Here is a 17,596-nt window from a genome sequence, read left to right as displayed (position 1 = left end):
AGATCCAGTACCTCCCGTGTGGTCCATGCTGGAGCTCTTTTTCAATTCTCAGGAGACTGCATTGTTACCTGTGCTGATGAGCTCTGCATGGTCACCTGTGCTGGTGAGCTCTCCACGCTGGCCAAACAGGAAATGAAATTCAAATGTTTGCGGGGTCATTCCTGTCTACCTGGCCAGTGCATCCGAGTTCAGATGGCTTTCCAGAGCGGTCACAATGGCGCACTGTGGGATACCACCCGGAGGCCAATACCGTCGAATTGCGGCCACACTAACCCTAATCCGACATGGCAATACCGATTTCAGCACTACTCCCCTCGATGGGGAGGAGTACAGAAATCGGTTTTAAGAGCCCTTTATATCGATATAAAAGGCTTCATTGTGTGGATAGGTGGAGTTAAATCGGTTTAACTCTGCTAAATTCGGTATAAAGGCGTAGTGTAGACCAGGCCTAAGATACAAGTTATCATGACTTGGTTAGTCTGTTTGCACACTAAATATGTGAAGTCCAGACCAGTAATATATATACGTGGTACTTTAAAAGGGCCAATTTCACAAAATGTAACACTTATGAGGAAAGTCAGGTGGGAGGAGGAATTTAATCAGAGAAATGTGAATGATAATTGGGACTCATTAAAAACACCATACTAAATGCCCAAAATCTCGGAATTGAGGAAGGAGATATCTATGACTGGAAGAGTTAAGAACAGTATGGAGTTTTTTAAAGCGCATTAGTAACTACAAGAATCCTAACAATAGTATTGGCCCAGTACTAGATGAAAATGGTAGATTTATCAGTAGTAATACAGAAAAGGCAGAGGTGTTCAATATATATTTTTGTTCTGTATGTGGGGAAAAAAAGATGAGGTAGTTATATCATATGATAACATTCTTTCCATTCCATTAGTATCTCAGGAGGATGTTAAACAGCAGCTACTGAAGTTGGACACTTGAATCAGCAGGCCCACATAACTTGTATCCAAGGGTTTTAAAAGAACTGGCTGAGGAGCTCACTGGAACATTAATGTTGATTTTCAATAAGTATTGGAATGCTGAGGAAGTTCCAGAACACTAGAAGAAAGCTAATGTTCCAATATTTTAAAACTGTAAACAGGATTACCCATGTAATTACAGACCGTTCAGCCTGACATTGATCCAGGGCAAGATAATGAATGAGCTGATGTGGGTCTTGATTAATAAAGAATTAAAGAAGGGTAATCAATGTAAATCAACATGGATTTATGGAAAATAGATCCTGTCAAACTAACTTGGTATTTTTTTTTGATGATACTACAAGTTTGGTTGATAAAGGTGTGTTGAAGTCAAGTACTTAGAATTCTGTAATGCATTTGTCTTTGGTATTACATGACATTTTGATTAAGAAACTAGAATGACATAAAATTAACATGGCACACATTAAATGGATTAAAAGCTGGCTAGCTGACAGGTCACAAGTAGGTGTGTTTCTCATAGGGTCCTGCAGGGATTGGTTTTTGGTCCTATGCTATTTAACACTTTTATCAGTGATCTGGAAGAAAATAAAATCACCACGAATGAACTTTGTAGATGACACAAAAATTAGAGTGATGAATAATGAAGAGAACAGGTCACTGATACAGAGTGATCTGGATCGCTTGGTAAACTGGGCGCAAGCAAACAATGTGTATTTTAATACAGCTAAATCTAAATGTATACAACTAGGAACATAGAATACAGGCCATACTTACAGGAGGGGGATCTATCCTGGGAAGCATCAACTCTGAAAAAGAACTGGGGGTCCTGATGGATAATCACCATAACATGAGCTTCCAGTGAGATACTGTGGCCAAAAGGATTAATGCGATCCTCAGCTGCATGAACAGGAATCTTGAGCAGAAATAGAGAGGTTATTGTACCTCATGTATGACACTGGTGAGACTGTATCCAGTTCTGGTGTCCACAGTTCAAAAAGGATGTTGATAAACTAGAAAGTGTTCAGAGAGCCATGAGAATTATTAAAGGAGTAGAAAATACCATATGTGGTATAGTGATAGACTCAAGGAGCTCAATTTATTTTGCTTAACAAAGAAGGTTAAGGGGTGACTTGATTAGTCTGTAAGTACCTAAAAGGGGAACAAATATGTGATAATGGGTTCTTCAAATTAGTTGGGAAAAGTATAACACAATCCAACAGCAGAAGTTGAAGCTAGACAAATTCAGATGGGAAATAAGAACTTTTTTTTTTTCAAAACAGTGATAGTAATTTACCATTGGAACAATTTACAAGTGTCATGGTGGCTCCTTTATCACTGGCAATTTTTAAAACAAGACTGGATTTTTTCTAAAAGCTGTGCTTTAAGACAGCAGCTTTCAGCCAGGGGTCTGAGGCCCCCTGAGGGGCTCTGAAAAGATTTCAGGAGGTTCGCCAAGCAGGGTCAATGTTAGACTCCCTGGGGCCCAGAGCAGAAAGTCGAAGCCCTATCGTGCGGGGCTGAAGCCTGGGGCCCTGAACCTCGCCACCCACAGCTCAAGCCTTAGCCTGAGCAGTTTAGCTTTGTGGGGCCCCTGCTTGCTCGCGCTGTTTTTTATACACAGAATAACAGTTGTTGAGGCAGTGGTGAGCAGTGGAGTTTTTATAGCATGTTGGGAGGGAGGAGGCAGCCTCAGAAAGAAAAAGCTTGAGAACCCCTGCTCTCAGACATATTTTGGGGAAGTTCTAAGGCACATACTACAGGAGGTCAGACTAGATGATCACAATGGCCATGGAACCAATGAAAGCCGAAATGGAGACTATTTTAGCTTGATACGGTCAGAAAGGGTACAGTAACTTGGCAAGTGTAAAATACTGCATATTCCTATAGGTTAGGAAGTCAAAATCAAAGACAGTTTGCTTATGTCACTTGAAAAAGGCAAAGCACCACTGAGGTTTTGCTAAAAACCAAAACAAGGTAACCTGAGCCCAGAGGCCCAATGCTATAAAAGAAAGCACACAAAATAATATCCTAGCATCTTAACAGAAGAATTTACATTGCACATTCATTCTCTCAATGCCTACTTCATCTATTAAAAACAAGAAGACCTGTGCACACCTTAACAGATGCATACATTAAAGATATTGTTTAAATCAATGAACTTACTAATGCAATAATATAGCAACATAGTGTACAAGAGTGTACTGTGTCACAGGGACTCACTTATTCCACTGCGGTTGCAGTGATTACTTGTCTCTGACTTACCTAAATACTACTGAGCATATACTACAGTTCTGTGTCTGTTGTTTACAGGATAGCTAAAAATATTGTAATCTTTGTTTGTCTGAAGGATATCTATGGGATTCCCAGAGCATCAGCTTGCAAAAAGTTTGTCTACATGAAAATTGACTAACATATCTAGAGTCAAATAACGATTCTGCCATAGCTATGCTGGAGTGACTCTGCAGCATGGCCATTCTATTCCAGAGTGTCACTTTTATTCCATAATAGTATGCCCACACCAGGGAGTTATAACAGCACAGCTATAGCAGAGTAATTATTCTGCTATAGTTATTCTGCTATAGCTATTCTAGTCAATTGCCCCATGTAGACAAAAGTCACTGGTATGATTTTCCATTACAGTAAGAGGAAAATTTGATGTTTTATATAACTTTTCCCTTATCAGAAGGGTAGCCTGTTAGTCTGGATCTGTAAAAGCAGCAGAGAGTCCTGTGGCACCTTATAGACTAACAGACGTATTGGAGCATGAGCTTTCGTGGGTGAATACCCACTTCGTCGGATGCACTCCACTACATGTATCCGACGAAGTGGGTATTCACCCACGAAAGCTCATGCTCCAATGCATCTGTTAGTCTATAAGGTGCCACAGGACTCTTTGTAACTTTTCCCTTGACTGCTTTGGGATCCAATCAAGCCACTACCCCACACAGACATGAAAAAGAGTGTAAGGCAAAGTTAAGGTCTGAGTGCATCTTATCTTTCAAGAATGTTAAATTGGAAATCAAATGTTGGAAAAGTTAAGTTTCTCAAACAAGGCACCCAAACTCTGCCCACGAGGAGACAAAAGCTTACCTTTATCATTTCTTTGCATGTGGAGCGCTAAAGATATGCATTACATAACACTGGATTTATGTTTCATAGAGACATTTCCACTGTTACTTTGTTACTACATTAATCTTTGCTTTTTTCTCGTAAATAATCTAATGTAATAGTCTGGGCATGCTAAATCTGCATATGGATCATTTTGTGTCTAGTGACACTTGGCCACGTGACACCAGAGAGACTGAGCCTATAAGGTACTATGCATTTCACATGAAATGTTATGTGCCCTCAGCATTTGATAGGATTAAGTCCTTAATGATGAGTGAGTAAAGACTGCCTTCAATATACAGTTTGTCAAACCACTGTATGATTACATTAACTTTGTTTTTATGGTCACTGTTAAAATGAAACTTTAGTATGGATGGATAAGGAAGTACAAGTTTTTAATTTTCTAAATGCATCACTATGAAGGCAGAATTCAACAAGTTAGGAAGATTCATTTAAGAAGCACAACGTAACTCTACATTTCCTTTTTTTGTTTTTATACTAGCATTCTTGAGATAACATTCACTTAACCCAAATATGCCTGCAATCTCCATTTCCCCTTAAAAGGTCCTGGGTTTTTAAAAAGAAACCTTAGGCTAGCTGGAGGAAGGCTCCTTTTTCCTATGAACTGAAGGGGGTCCAAAAGTTGGAAGGTCTCCTGGAGGTCTGGAGTGAATGCTAGCTGGGGCTCCTGGCTACAAAGTCTCCAAATAACCAGTATCCCCACACCCATCTGGTGAAGAGAAGTCCTGTAACTCTACCAGGGTACTCAGAATCAGGGATCCTCTCCTACAGAACACAACAGTTCCCTTCCTCTCAGCTTCCTGCTGAACACAGGACTTCGGCTATCCTGCTAAATTCTGCAGGAATGGTGGTGAGGAAAAAAGTGGACTGGAAGGAGACCTGAAGTTCAGAAGTGTGGGGGGGAGGGAGGGGGGGCGAAATCTCCTTATCCCTTCTTTTGCTCTCAAGGCCTCATGAAGGGTCTCTCAGCCATAGGTGCCTTTCCTCACTAGTCTCCAGGACCCCTTTAGGGTTTCCTGGTAAATGAATTTTCCCTCACCTGCTCATGACAGCTTCCTTACATCATGAACCTTAGAAAGCTTGTGACCTCCTGCCAGTGAACCTTGGGATGCTCATCATTGTCCTCTGTTTCCCACTGGCTTTAGCAGCTTCACATGGCCTCCAATTAGCCACATTAGGCTCATATGGGAATAACATATGGTGCTTTTTGAATGGGTAGTTATTCCGTATTTTATTTTAGCCTCGTAATTCAGTGTGGCCCATACACTATCTACTTCACTTCATCCAAAGCCAGCACAGAATAAAGAATTATTAATTTCTTAAAGGTTTTTTCTGTGGTGCACTCAATGTAATACCTTAGTTCTTTACAAACATTAATGAATTTATCTCACAGGGATATTGTGAAGATATTATCCTCATTTTAGACCTGGTGAGCTAAGGGACAGAGACCAATGACAAAAATGTCAAAAGTGTCTACTAATTCTGGGTGCCCAGTGTGAGAAGCCCAAGGCCTGGTTTTTCAAAGTACTTAGTATTTTATAGCAATGAATAGACTCAGACTGGAGCTACCATTGACATCACTTGTAATCATGAGCTCTTCACACTTCTGCAAATTTGGCCCAAGATGTCTCTTGTTGAGCACCCAGAAAACAAAGCACACCCAATAAGCATGTAACTGTGAAAATTCTGGGTTTAGTAACTTGTGCAGAATCACAGAGGAACTACGTTCCAGAGGCAGGGATCGAATCCAATTCTCTAGTGAAGCATTCAATTGTCTTAACCACAAGACCACCCTTTGCTCTTCCTGCAGTCCCCTGTCTTATTCATAGCACACCTTCCAACTTCTGCAACAAATGAAGCAAGGGTCCTAAAGACCATAACCTCATTCACTACAAAATCCAGATGCTTCTCTAGAGCACAGTCCTTGTGTGGACTGAATAAGTCAAGAGTCCAGCAGGGTTGGGTGGTTATATCTACAGCACAGTCCTCTGGCATGAGATAATGGAGTAACCAGCAGCAGCAACAGACTATGTTCTATGTGGTCCTACTACTACAGGGAGGTGAGACAAATTTTGGCAGTGCCTTTCACAACTATTTTGTAGCTAGCAAAGGAATGTTGAGTCAAGAATAAAGGGTTTAATTCCAGTGTGCTGTAATAGTTAGAGCATCTTCTGCTGTTGTCCCTAGCCTCTCCCTATCCTCTTTTGCTCCCATCCTGGCTCCTCCCCTCCCTGCTGCCTCCACACCCAACTGCTGTCCCTCTCCTTTATTTCCTCTGCCCCTATTAACTCCTATCCCCCCATTCCCTTTCCCCTCTTTTGTCCTATTGAATCTTGCCCGTTGCCCTCTCCTGTTCCCTTCCCCACCAGGTTCTTATCCTCATTACCAATTCTGCTCTTTACCCTTCTGCATTTCACTCAGGCTGCTTCCTCCTTGCTCTTCTTCCAGTCTGAGCACCAGTAGAAGGAGCACCGACAGGAGAGATGCTCAATTCCTGTGCCTGGTACCACAGTGGTATTGGTAACTGGGAGAAAATTACAGGGAAGGTCCTACTCAACCCCTATAGTCCTGGGATGCTGCATGCTCAGTGCAGAAGGAATCTTCATGGAATTTAGCTGCCAAACTCTAACAAACTGCTAATCACATGTAAACTTTTTCCAGAGGCTTATAACTCAAATAAATTTGGGCAAGTTTTCACAAGGGCAGCAAAAAATATAATCCTGGCACAAATGCAATCACTCTATCAAATTTCAAGTCTCTGCATCCATGTCCCTCAAAACAAAGGCTGTAAGGTTTTTTAATTGGCAAAATGTATCCTAATCTCATTCTCAGAAATGGTTGAACTGTTTTAGCTGAAACTTTCCAAAATGATTCAGTTTAAGACAGCCCAAACGGTTTACGTTTGCCCAAGTTAAAAGCAACTGAAAAAAAAGGATTTTATAATGGAGAATGTCAGGCAACCTTACTATAGGCACTGCTACCTTCATTACTTAGAATATATATGAATTTAGTGGTTATGAACTGATTGACCTGGAAACATAAGTTCATAAGCTAAACAGGTACAGCATAAGCAGTGCATAGATACATGCAGCCACACACCTCTCGCTCCTCTATATTCTATACACGCACATATTATGTACTTAAGTTCCAACTCCCGTTTTAGAATCCCCCATGTTTCTTATATAGGACATATATTTGAGAGAACAAAAACGAAGCCTGTATTACTGTTTTCCCTACTCTTTACAGTTAAAAACAATGGACTAAAGTAAGTAGAGAGGGCCTAGCCCACTGTCACTACCCCCAAAGCTCACTATATCCTCAAAATGGCAGAGAAACTATCCTGAAAGCCCATAAACACAGGTTTAATCTGCTGGCAGTGTAATTCATTTTTATTTTATTCCACTAGAAGTAAATCACCATAACCCTTTTATTATCAGCAGTAGGAACTGCAGAAGGTGGGGAGTTCCACCAGACAGAGCCAGAGAATGCCAGTCTAAGGGCAGCATATGACTATTACTTAAACTGGTAATTCTATCCCCTGTTGTCAAGATCTGCTTTACAAAGCCTGGAATGTAGACCCAACTATTACATATTTTTTATCAAGTATTTTTCTGAGTTATTGGTTGAGTCTTTACTAAAAGCTTCACCACTAAGAGACAAATGAGGAATAACATGGAGTTTTTGTGTTTTTTAATACAGCAGCACGAAATAATACATTAATTTAAACATGGTTTATTACTGCTGATGCACACCATTGAGTTTTGAGAGTCGGGGTTTTTATAAATTGTTTAGAAAATTCACTTTTTAAATCAGTGATACTGAGATTAAGGCTTGGGAGCCACAAGGGGCTTCTTATTGTGTCTCCTGAGGTTCTTTGCAGCACATGATATTAAAACAATATGATTTAATTATTAACCAAACAAAATGCTTTTACTATGTTATTAAACAATTGTAGTTGATAAAATACCTGGTCAGTCATTTTGCTGTGAGAATAATTATATATGTATAGAAAATGAAACAATGAATTCACACTACTGTGGCTCTTTGAGTAATGTTGATCACTACTTTGATTCCTGAACCACTGAGTATCAGTGCTTTAAATTATGTACTAAGTTGCTGACATACTCTATTACTCTGTGTAATCTGTGTGTCATTTCTGTGTTAGAACAAGAAAGACTGTCTCAAGAAACAACAATCTGAGACCTAGCTAACTCTCAACTTGAAAACCCTTCCCTCCCTCCCTCCCTCCCTCCCATACGGTACTCATCAAAGTCCAGGGTTATTTAAATTAAGATTTTTTTATTGTACTTTGCCACTTGGAACTGAAATGAATATTTAGAATAACTCCTCTATCCTAGATCACATATTATCATATCAAACCAGTGGTCCACAAACTTGTTCTGTGCATGCAAGGAGGACGAACACATGTATGTAAAGCAGATGATCTAGGTTTTATTTCCAGTTCTAACACAGGGCAATCTTGGACATATCACTTACCTCAGGTTATGTATACATTAGCATTTTTATCAGTCAGGGATGTGGGGGGAAAAAAAACCCAGAACACATCCCAACCAACATGTTACCCCAACAGAAGCACTAGTGTGCACAGCTCTCCTGCTGACAGCTACCGCCACTTGTTGGGGATGATTTAATTATGCCAACAGAAAAGCTCTCTCCCGTCGGCATGGAGCACCTACATCGAAACAGCTGTGCTGCTGTAAGGTCTCTAGTACAGATGTAGCCTCAGTATCCCCATTCCAGAGAGGAAGAAACTAAGTTGTTACTATTTACTTATCTTGCAGGTTTGTTTTGAGGCTTACTTAGCTAAAATTTGACATTGTCAGATGAAGATTTCCTTGTATTTTCTCCCCTTCCCCACTTTCATTCTGGGCTACCAATGTTCCATGCTTATGACATCAGAATCACTTCCATGATCGTGAAGTGTGAGATCACAAACAACAGTACCGGTGAATGAACTGAGTAAAAGGAAAAATTTGCTTACGCATAAAAATATTTTAGTATTCAGCAATCATGGGAAAGGATATGGCGGCTTTTGATAAAGTATTTTGTAATACTTGTCTGGGTGCAACCGAAACAAAGTGTTAAATCTGAAGCTCTGTCTTTAACTTACTGTTCTGAGAATCTTACAACACTTAGAAAAGCAGCTGAGTTGTACACTTCATACAATCCAGATCATGGTAAGACAGTAAAAATGGAGTAAAATAATTCCTTGATAGAATTATTCTTTTTAACCATACACAACCCTTAAACAAATGAAGTAAAAGGCACCAGCTACTGCAAGAGATTAATAATATATCTGGAATTTTAAAACTACCTAAAATAGTTCTAACTGTTTCACTTACACCAACAAGATAAAGACATTAATGTGCTTTATTGTAGTAAAACAATTCTATAAATTCAGGTGCATGTGACAATTTTGCAGAAGTTCCTCTTCACCGCCAGACCACTAAATACAAATCCCATACATTTTTGATCCCTGTCTCTTTGGCACTAAGGATATTAACAGTACCATTACAACAGACAATTTCATGAATGCAGCGGTACTGTGGGTCATTCATGCTTGGTTGTTAGTATATGCCATTCAATATAAATCAAATGGTTATGTATGGTAATACCTTTTAAAGCATTTCCAGTTTACTTATACATCAGCTATTAGACCCTTTGTCACTTTATTATAGCATTGCAATTGCAATGTGGATAAAACAATATATAAAAATTGGTTCTTGCAGAGTAGTTTATTTTTTTTTAAAGAGAAAAAACACAGCAACTAAAACTAGCAAAAGACACCCAGTTTGTAAGAATCTGAAAAATCTGAGACTGAACATGTATTTCTAGTATACCCCAAACTCTTATCGATTTAAGTGGGAGTACAAGGAATGCAAGATCAGACTGTTTTAAAAATATAGTATTTTTAAACAGAATGCCTCAAGGGAGTACCCAGGCTTTTACAACTATATTTGACATGGAAAATAATACAAACAATAAAAATCTAAAAGTTAAGCCTTTTACTATAAAGAAAACAAATGTAAGCCAACAACCTGTATGCCAAATTGGATTTTCCAAATGTGTATCACAATTTCCATTGTAACACACCACACAGAGTTCTTAAACTTCCATAAAGCATACAGCAAATGGTAACTAAATACTGTTCTAGTTCAGCAGAGCACTTCAAGCAAGTGAGTAATGAATAAATAAATATCTATTTCACAGATGAAAGGCGGCAGGTATAATTAACCCCACTTTAGAAATGGAGAAACAAGTGAAGTGGCTTGCCCAAGGTCACTCAACAGGTCAGCGATAGAACCAGAAATAGAACTGCAGCTTTCCTGAGTTCCACTTTAGTGCTATATCCTCTACACCACACTGCCAGTGAAGTCAATGAAACTATTCACATGCTTAAAGTATGTCCTTAAGTGATTTACTAAATTAAGAACTTGCCATAAAGTTTACATTTTAATGTTGACATTTGTCCCTTTATTATAAATTGGGGCAGGGGAATATCTAAAATTGAAAATATTCATGGTGACAGACTAAACTGAAGATATGTTTGGAACACAAATTAAGCACTGAAATTATTCTCATTGTAACAAAAAATAAAGCAGCACTAATTTTGTAACAAAAATTAAAGAAACACTAAATACTAAGCTATAGTAAAAACAAAAACTCAAAAGACACCCTGTTCTATTTCACCAAATAAACGTGATTTGTTATTTGTCTCATTTCTCAGATAAATTATTGAAACTAAGACAGTTCATTATAACTTTTTGTACTTACTAGTTTATAAATATACAAATTTTCTGCAATTTTTGGCAGAGGTATTAAGAAAATGTGTCCACAATATATTTTATTATCTGCTACCCTGGAGATTGTGGGTTTGGATCAGGAAATTTCTGATGCTCCAGCAGTCATTAGTTTTCTGGCCTGCAATATAATCTGAGAGATTAAAGTATCCTGTATACACAATTAACATTCTTGAAATACATTTTAGGGCTTGTCCACACACACACACACAAATTGTATCACTTTAACTATACATGTATACATGTATAGTTAAAGAGGTACAAGACCCCTATGTGGACCCAGTTATGCCAGTACAAAGGTGCTTTATATCAATATAGCTATTCTCATATAGGTACTGTTTATTTTCAATCCCATATCATTAGGGTACGAACTAATATAACTCCTTCAAAGCTAAAAACAAAACAAAACCCCTAACTGAATTAGATATACCAGTACACAAACTGAGTATAGACAAACACTGGAAATGAGAGCAAGATCATGGACTTTAGAATAAGCAAGTAGCGATAACTATGTACAAGAAAGCTTTAAATAAATAACTAAATAAATCAAGTTTTAAATAGGACGTTTTAAATTAGATGAGCCTTTTATAATAAATTGACCCACAAAAAATAAAAAAAACCTCTGTGATTCCCAAGTTCTCCAAAGAAGTCTACAAACTAAGCCAAAATGTGTTTCATACTCTCTACTCCAGTAAGATATTTAAAGAAACAGACATCAGAGTCCAAGTAGGGTCAAGGAAAAAAAAAAATAATAAGTTTTGCCTGGATTGCTCTATGTGGGAAAAATAGTTTATTATGTAGCAGAACATTCCTAATTCATAAGGATATCAAAATAAACCTGGAACCTCACTTCCCCCCCAGAAACCACACATCAGTTACATTTCTGTAGATGACTGGGACAAAAAGAGAACATTAATTGAAAGATGCATACGAAGCCAAAAACAGCAATTGCATCTTCAAGAGTGTTGGAAATATTACGTGCTGGGACACCATTGGACAGATGAAAAATAATCTTAAAAAAAAAATAAAAGCAAGACATGCAGAGAAAAACATAGTATAAATGTTAACCAGTGAAGTTTTAATTGGTGAACTCTGGGTGATATCTACCGGTACATAGGACACACACTTCCACATTTCCATAGACTCAGGATGTGTGGCTAATTGAGGAAATATTTCAGGATAAAATGGGGTACCGATATTATTACTATGTATATATAGTACAACAGTGGCCAAAGGCCCCAGTCAAATTTTGGGGCCAAATTGTTCTAGGTGCTGTGCAAATATGTAGGAAGTCGTGCTCCAAATTGCTTATAATATAAACTGAAACAAGCTGCAGCAACTATAGTAGCAGGTCAGTTTACCATAAAGCTAATAAGATCAGCCACTGCCTAGCCTACCTATGAGCACAACTTGTAATTTCTGAGTCATGCTGCCAGACCACTATTCATTAACTGGCTGATTTCTTGTGGGTGTCAAGGAAAAAGTGAAATTCAAGATGGGAGTTGAGAAGGGTTGTGACCTATACAGTAGGGACCTTTGTTGTTTATGTGGGGGCCTAATAACCCACTCCTGCAAGCCAGGTCTAGTGGCGTCAGGCTCAAGTGTTTAGACTGTAGGCTCCTTGGGGCAGGAACCCCGCTCAGCTTTTCCAGTCCGTACAGTGAGGAAGCAGCCCCGTGCTGATGGCGGCCTGGACCACAGACCAGATGATCTCGTGGGCTCTTCTGCCTTGAAAAACTGTAACTCAAACTCTCAGCACCCAGCAGAAACCCGAGCTATCGGCAAGCGGTGCCCGCGGGAGGCGGGCGGGCGGCTCGCAGCCTGGCCGTGGCAAGTCAGGGCTCGGCGGGGACGTGTCTAGAGGTTTAACACCGCGCGGGCCGGGTCTCACCCAGGGACTGCCGCGACCCGGGATAGGCCACAGCGACCGCAGCCACCTCCCAGCCTGCGGGGGCGGAAGGAACAACTCCGCCAGCCTGCCCGCCCCCCCATCGGAATCCTCGCAAAGGTCCTTTTAAATATCCCCTTCCCGCCGCCCTCGCGGCACAAACAGCTGTTACCCGTCCCCTTCCCTCGCGCCGCCTCCCTCTCCCGCCCTCCGGGGGCGCACGCGCGCCCCCGCGCCCCGCCTCCCTCGCGCTTCCACAAAGGCAACGGTTACTCGGCGGCTGTTCCAGAAATTTCCTCGCTCCCCCCTCCCCTCTCCGCGCCTGCCCGCCGCCGCCCCTATCCACCCCCCCTCCCGGGTTGACTATAGAGCGGGTGGCCCCCTCCCCGCTGCTCCGTGTGGCGGGCTCTCGCTCCCCCCGCTATCCCCGGTCTGCTTGTGTGTCTGGGCCCGGCCACCCAGCGGCGGCGGGCGCGCCGTGATGGATGGCTGGCTGGGAGCGGGTTTGAGTGACAGCGCTTACCTGGGTGCCAATCTTCGTCACACTGACAAGCGGCTGCAGCAATCGGGACCCGCACCGCCGCGGCACGCGTCACCGCGCACACACGCACCCGGCCAATCGCCGTCCGCGCCACACTATACGACAGCACGCTGTGCATCACGCCTCATCAATATTCACTAAGGAGGCGGGGCGAGCGCCGGCGCAGGGCACGCCCACCTATACGCTTGCAGGAGCGAGTGGGCTGGGCGGGCCGCACGGCTCCTCCTCACGCCGGCGTGCCGCCATATGTCCTCAATGAATACTCATAAGGGGGCGGGGCGAGACGGATACGGTTTCTGTCACGCCCCTTTCCGCGCCTCTTCTGTGTGGTCGGGGTGAGAAGGAGGTGAAACCCACCCCCAAGGGCGGGCGAGTGCGGGGACGGAGATACCGTGAAGGGGGGCGGGTCGCCTTTTCAGGCATCTGCCTCAGGGCCTGCCACAGCTGTCCCGTAAGGTTCCGCCCTGAGCTGGCGAGGGAGACCTGGCATTTGCTGCCTCTGCTCTGCTGCCCCCAGGCTATCAAATGGCTCTGCTGCCAGGGTGCCTCTCCCTCCAGTCCCAGGCAGGTGGGGTGACCCCAGACCTCCGTGTGCCAGCCCGTGTCCCAGTCGCTCTCATGCCCCCTTCCCCCCACCACCACGCAAGGCCCTGGTGATCGCCCGCCACATAGCCAGCCCCTTGCCAGGGCCTAGCTGCCCACGGTCAGGGAGGCAGATAATAAAAATGTATCGTGAACATATTTTCTTAGTACCGGTCAGGGGGTTTTCGGTATAGGGTGGTGTTAACGTGACCGTCATTTGTTTGTACCATGGTGTCTAGGAAGTAGACCTCCCATGTAGAAAGGTCCAGGCTGAGGTTGATGGTGGGGTGGAAGCTGTTGAAATCGTGGTGGCATTCTTCCAGAGTCTCCTTCCCATGGGTCCAGATGATGAAGATGTCATACGTAGACAAGGGGCGTGAGTGGAGGAGAGCTGAGGAGGCGTTGTTCCAGGTCAGCCATAAAAATGTTGGCATATTGTGGGGCCATGCGAGTGCCCACACTTGCTGTTTGGTCACCCTATGGTGTGCACATGTGGGGGTCCCAGCTGCTCCCTGCTCCCCTCATTGAAGCAGGTGTGCAAGGTTACTGCCCTGGGAACTGCAGGGCACCAGTGGTCATGGGGCTGGCTGGAGGCAGGGCAGGGGCTGACTGGAGGTAGGGTCTGGCTGCAGGCAGGGCAGGGGGGTGCAGGGCTGGCTTCAGGCAGGGGCTGGTGTGGGTCAGGCAGGGGGTGCGGGGCTGGCTGGAGACAGGGACTGGTGTGGAGCTGGAGGCAGGGTAGGGGGTGCAGGGCTGGCTGGAGATTAGGGCTGGCTGCAGGCAGGGCTGGGGGGCTGGTGCAGGCAGGGGGTGCAGTAGGGGCTGGCTGCGGGCAGGGGGTGCAGGTACAGGGGGTACAGCCCATCCTGTACGGTGAGTGTCCCCTCCCCCACGGGTAGCAGCAGCAACCCAGGGCTCGGGGGCTATTTAAATGGCCCAGGGTGCCCTTGCTTCTACTGTCCCGGCCCTCTAGCCACGGGAGCCCTGCGGAAGTGGTGGGGCTCCAGCGGCTATTTAAAGTGCCAGGGCAATAGGAGTACGGGAGCCCTGGGCTTTTTAAATAGCCCCCAGAGCCCCGCAGCCCTACCCCAAGACTCCAGGAGTGGGGCTCTGGTGGCAATTTAAAGGGCCTGGGGCTCCAGTCCCTGCTGGGAGCCTCAGACCATTTAAATTGGCTCCTGGGGAAACTGGGCCACCCTGGTACAGCGCACCAGCTCTTGCCGGTATGCCATACTGGGGCTCGGGTGGGGCCTGATTCAGGGGAATTGGTTGAATTGGCCTAAAGCCAGCCCTGGTTCTTAGTTCCTGGAGGGCTGTGGTCCCCTTACCCCACAGAAATACATACAATCCCTTAAGAGTGCATAAACTTTTGCACTTTTAATCCAATGAACTGTTAAAAATACTTAAGCTTAATTTGATAAGGTTTAATTTAATTCAATATGGTTTGCCCAGGATGCTGTCATAGTGTTTAATGCTTGCAATTACAATTTGCAAAAAGCTTAAAATGACTGGGAATACTAAAGTTTTGCAGTTACAAGTAATTAAATACCAAGGTTCTCATACTAATTTTAACTTTTTTTTTCACACTGGACATATTTAGTACAAACTGTATGTGTAGTTCTGAGAACAGAATTGGGCTTCTTATGTAGTAAGGCTACCTTTAATAACTTAAGCCTCAGTCCTGCAAACATTTATGCAGATGCTTAATTTTACTACCATGAGTAACCCTAAGGATTTTAATGAGACTGCTCATGGTTGTAAAGTTAGGCATCTGCATAACTGTTTGCAGGCTCAGGATTCAAGTTATTAAAGGTAGCCTTAATAGATAACAAGCCCAATTCTGTTCTCAGACACAGACATACAACTACAATTTTCTGAAATAGGACTTGTACAGTAGTATCTGAGGGCAAAACAGGATCCTGTATATACACAGTACACCTGTTAAGATTACTGTGACATCCTTAACTTTTGCAATTCCTAAGTTCTGATTGTTAAAACTGTATGCATAGTATATTGATGTAAGTTTTGTACTTAACATTTTCAAACAGAAAAAAGGAAACATTTCATTTGACAATAGTCTTTATTATGTACTTTGAAGCTTTTCGATATTTAACCATTAAAAGCTATGTTTTTAAAGTGATGTTGGGATGGGTCACTGTGTATGTGGCAATCACTAATGTGCATAACATTATACTGAATAAAAACTTTAGTTCCAATGATCAGGTCGGCATAACATTGTCATAGTGTTTCACACAGGTTTCCACTACAATGATGTCAGTTTCTTAAGTGCTAAGCTTTAACAAAGGAAGGGCTCAACTGCTGCTCTCTTTTGTTACTAATGGGAAAAAATCAGTTAAATAATAAGAGATATATGTTAAGCATTTTGATGTCCTATGGCTATTTGGAGTGCATTCAGAAAAGCAGCCCTTGTATGTCTGTCCATGTATGCTGAACATTCATATAGTCTACTAAAGTTTTACATGGCATAGTAACAGTAGTGAAGAAAAACTTGTGACTCGTTGTACAATAGATGTAGAACTCATGCTAATACTAATAATAATCTATTTACGTTAATATTAATAATTTAACTGAGTCTAAGTAGATATTAAGTCCATGAATACAATATAACTCAGCTGATAACATTCCCTCTAGGCAAAAATGTTAAAAGATCATGTTCCACAGCAGGCTTTGGGCTCATATCAAATGCTGGCACTGCAGTGCAGTACAGCTCAAAGGGAATTCTGCACACTGATCAAGATGTAATTCTTTGGCTGAGATATCACACTGTTTCATTTACCCATCTCTGTTCAGAGAAAAAGTAAAGACCTCAAGGCATTTCCCAAAAAGAGAAAGGAATAAATCCTATCTCCTGCTTGGCATTCCCTCTCTCATTAAAACAAATTCTAATTTCCAGGGCTGTAAATTAGCTGAATCACTGGCTGCATAATAGTTATTCCATCTATTTATACAGTTGAGTCATTGCATTACCAGTATCAAATGCGTTATTTGGAAAGAATGTTAGGCTATCTTGAGTATAAAAGGCATTATATTTCATTCTATATGTTTTCCAGTACTTTGACACCTTTCACTCCAATTTTAACAAACGGCTGAAAAGTTAGCTGATAGTACCAGCACAACAAATACAGCAGAGTGAATAGTAATACAAAAATACCCCAAAACAATGCTATATTGCCTTCCTACCTACAACACTCTTTGCTGCAGGAATTTAATGGTAATAGAGCTAAATTACTTCATAACTCAGTACATTTATTTTCCATTTGAGATATCATAAATTATGTAGACAGAGTTTGATGGGAAATTATCTGTTTTTTTTTTGGTGCCAAGGAATTGTGGATATTTGGTCACTTGATTGCAAACTTTCTTCCAAAATATAAAACTGTTTGAAAAGACACAGTAAATTTTAAACCTAAATTTTATAGTTTTTTTAAAGGGGTGCAGGGAAGGAGGGAGAGCCCTTATATGTATGATTTAAATATAAAAATTAAATGAGAACAATTTATTTAACTGTTACCCTGTAGTATTGGGAATGCAAACAACATTATTCTACTCAGTGCCTGAGAACCTCAGAATGAAACTGACTAGAAATAAAACCAATTAGCCTACTTTCACTTTCCAATAAATGGGCCAGATCCATCTCCCAAATCTAAAGTCTGTGGAAAGACTC

At 42.0% G+C, this 17,596-nt stretch overlaps 1 protein-coding gene across 7 annotated transcripts in view; it reads right to left on the bottom strand.

Annotated features, from left to right (window-relative positions):
- Positions 1–13,410, bottom strand: part of PKNOX1 (PBX/knotted 1 homeobox 1) — a 145,146-nt gene extending 131,736 nt beyond the window's left edge. For 3 of the 7 annotated variants that reach the window (XM_075073968.1, XM_075073982.1, XM_075073988.1), the window contains exon 1: positions 13,312–13,410. The gene's annotated coding sequence lies outside the window, so the exon portion shown is untranslated. Of the gene's footprint in view, positions 1–1,724; positions 1,864–13,311 lie in introns of all 7 variants that reach the window. The other 4 variants (XM_075073980.1, XM_075073979.1, XM_075073971.1 and 1 more) reach the window with 3 other exon arrangements.
- Positions 13,411–17,596: the final 4,186 nt, after the last annotated feature.

This window comes from Chelonoidis abingdonii, chromosome 1, assembly GCF_003597395.2.
Source record: "Chelonoidis abingdonii isolate Lonesome George chromosome 1, CheloAbing_2.0, whole genome shotgun sequence".
NCBI lineage: Eukaryota > Metazoa > Chordata > Testudines > Testudinidae > Chelonoidis > Chelonoidis abingdonii.
Note: the sequence above shows the minus strand (reverse complement) of the source record. Positions and strands in the feature narration are given on the sequence as shown.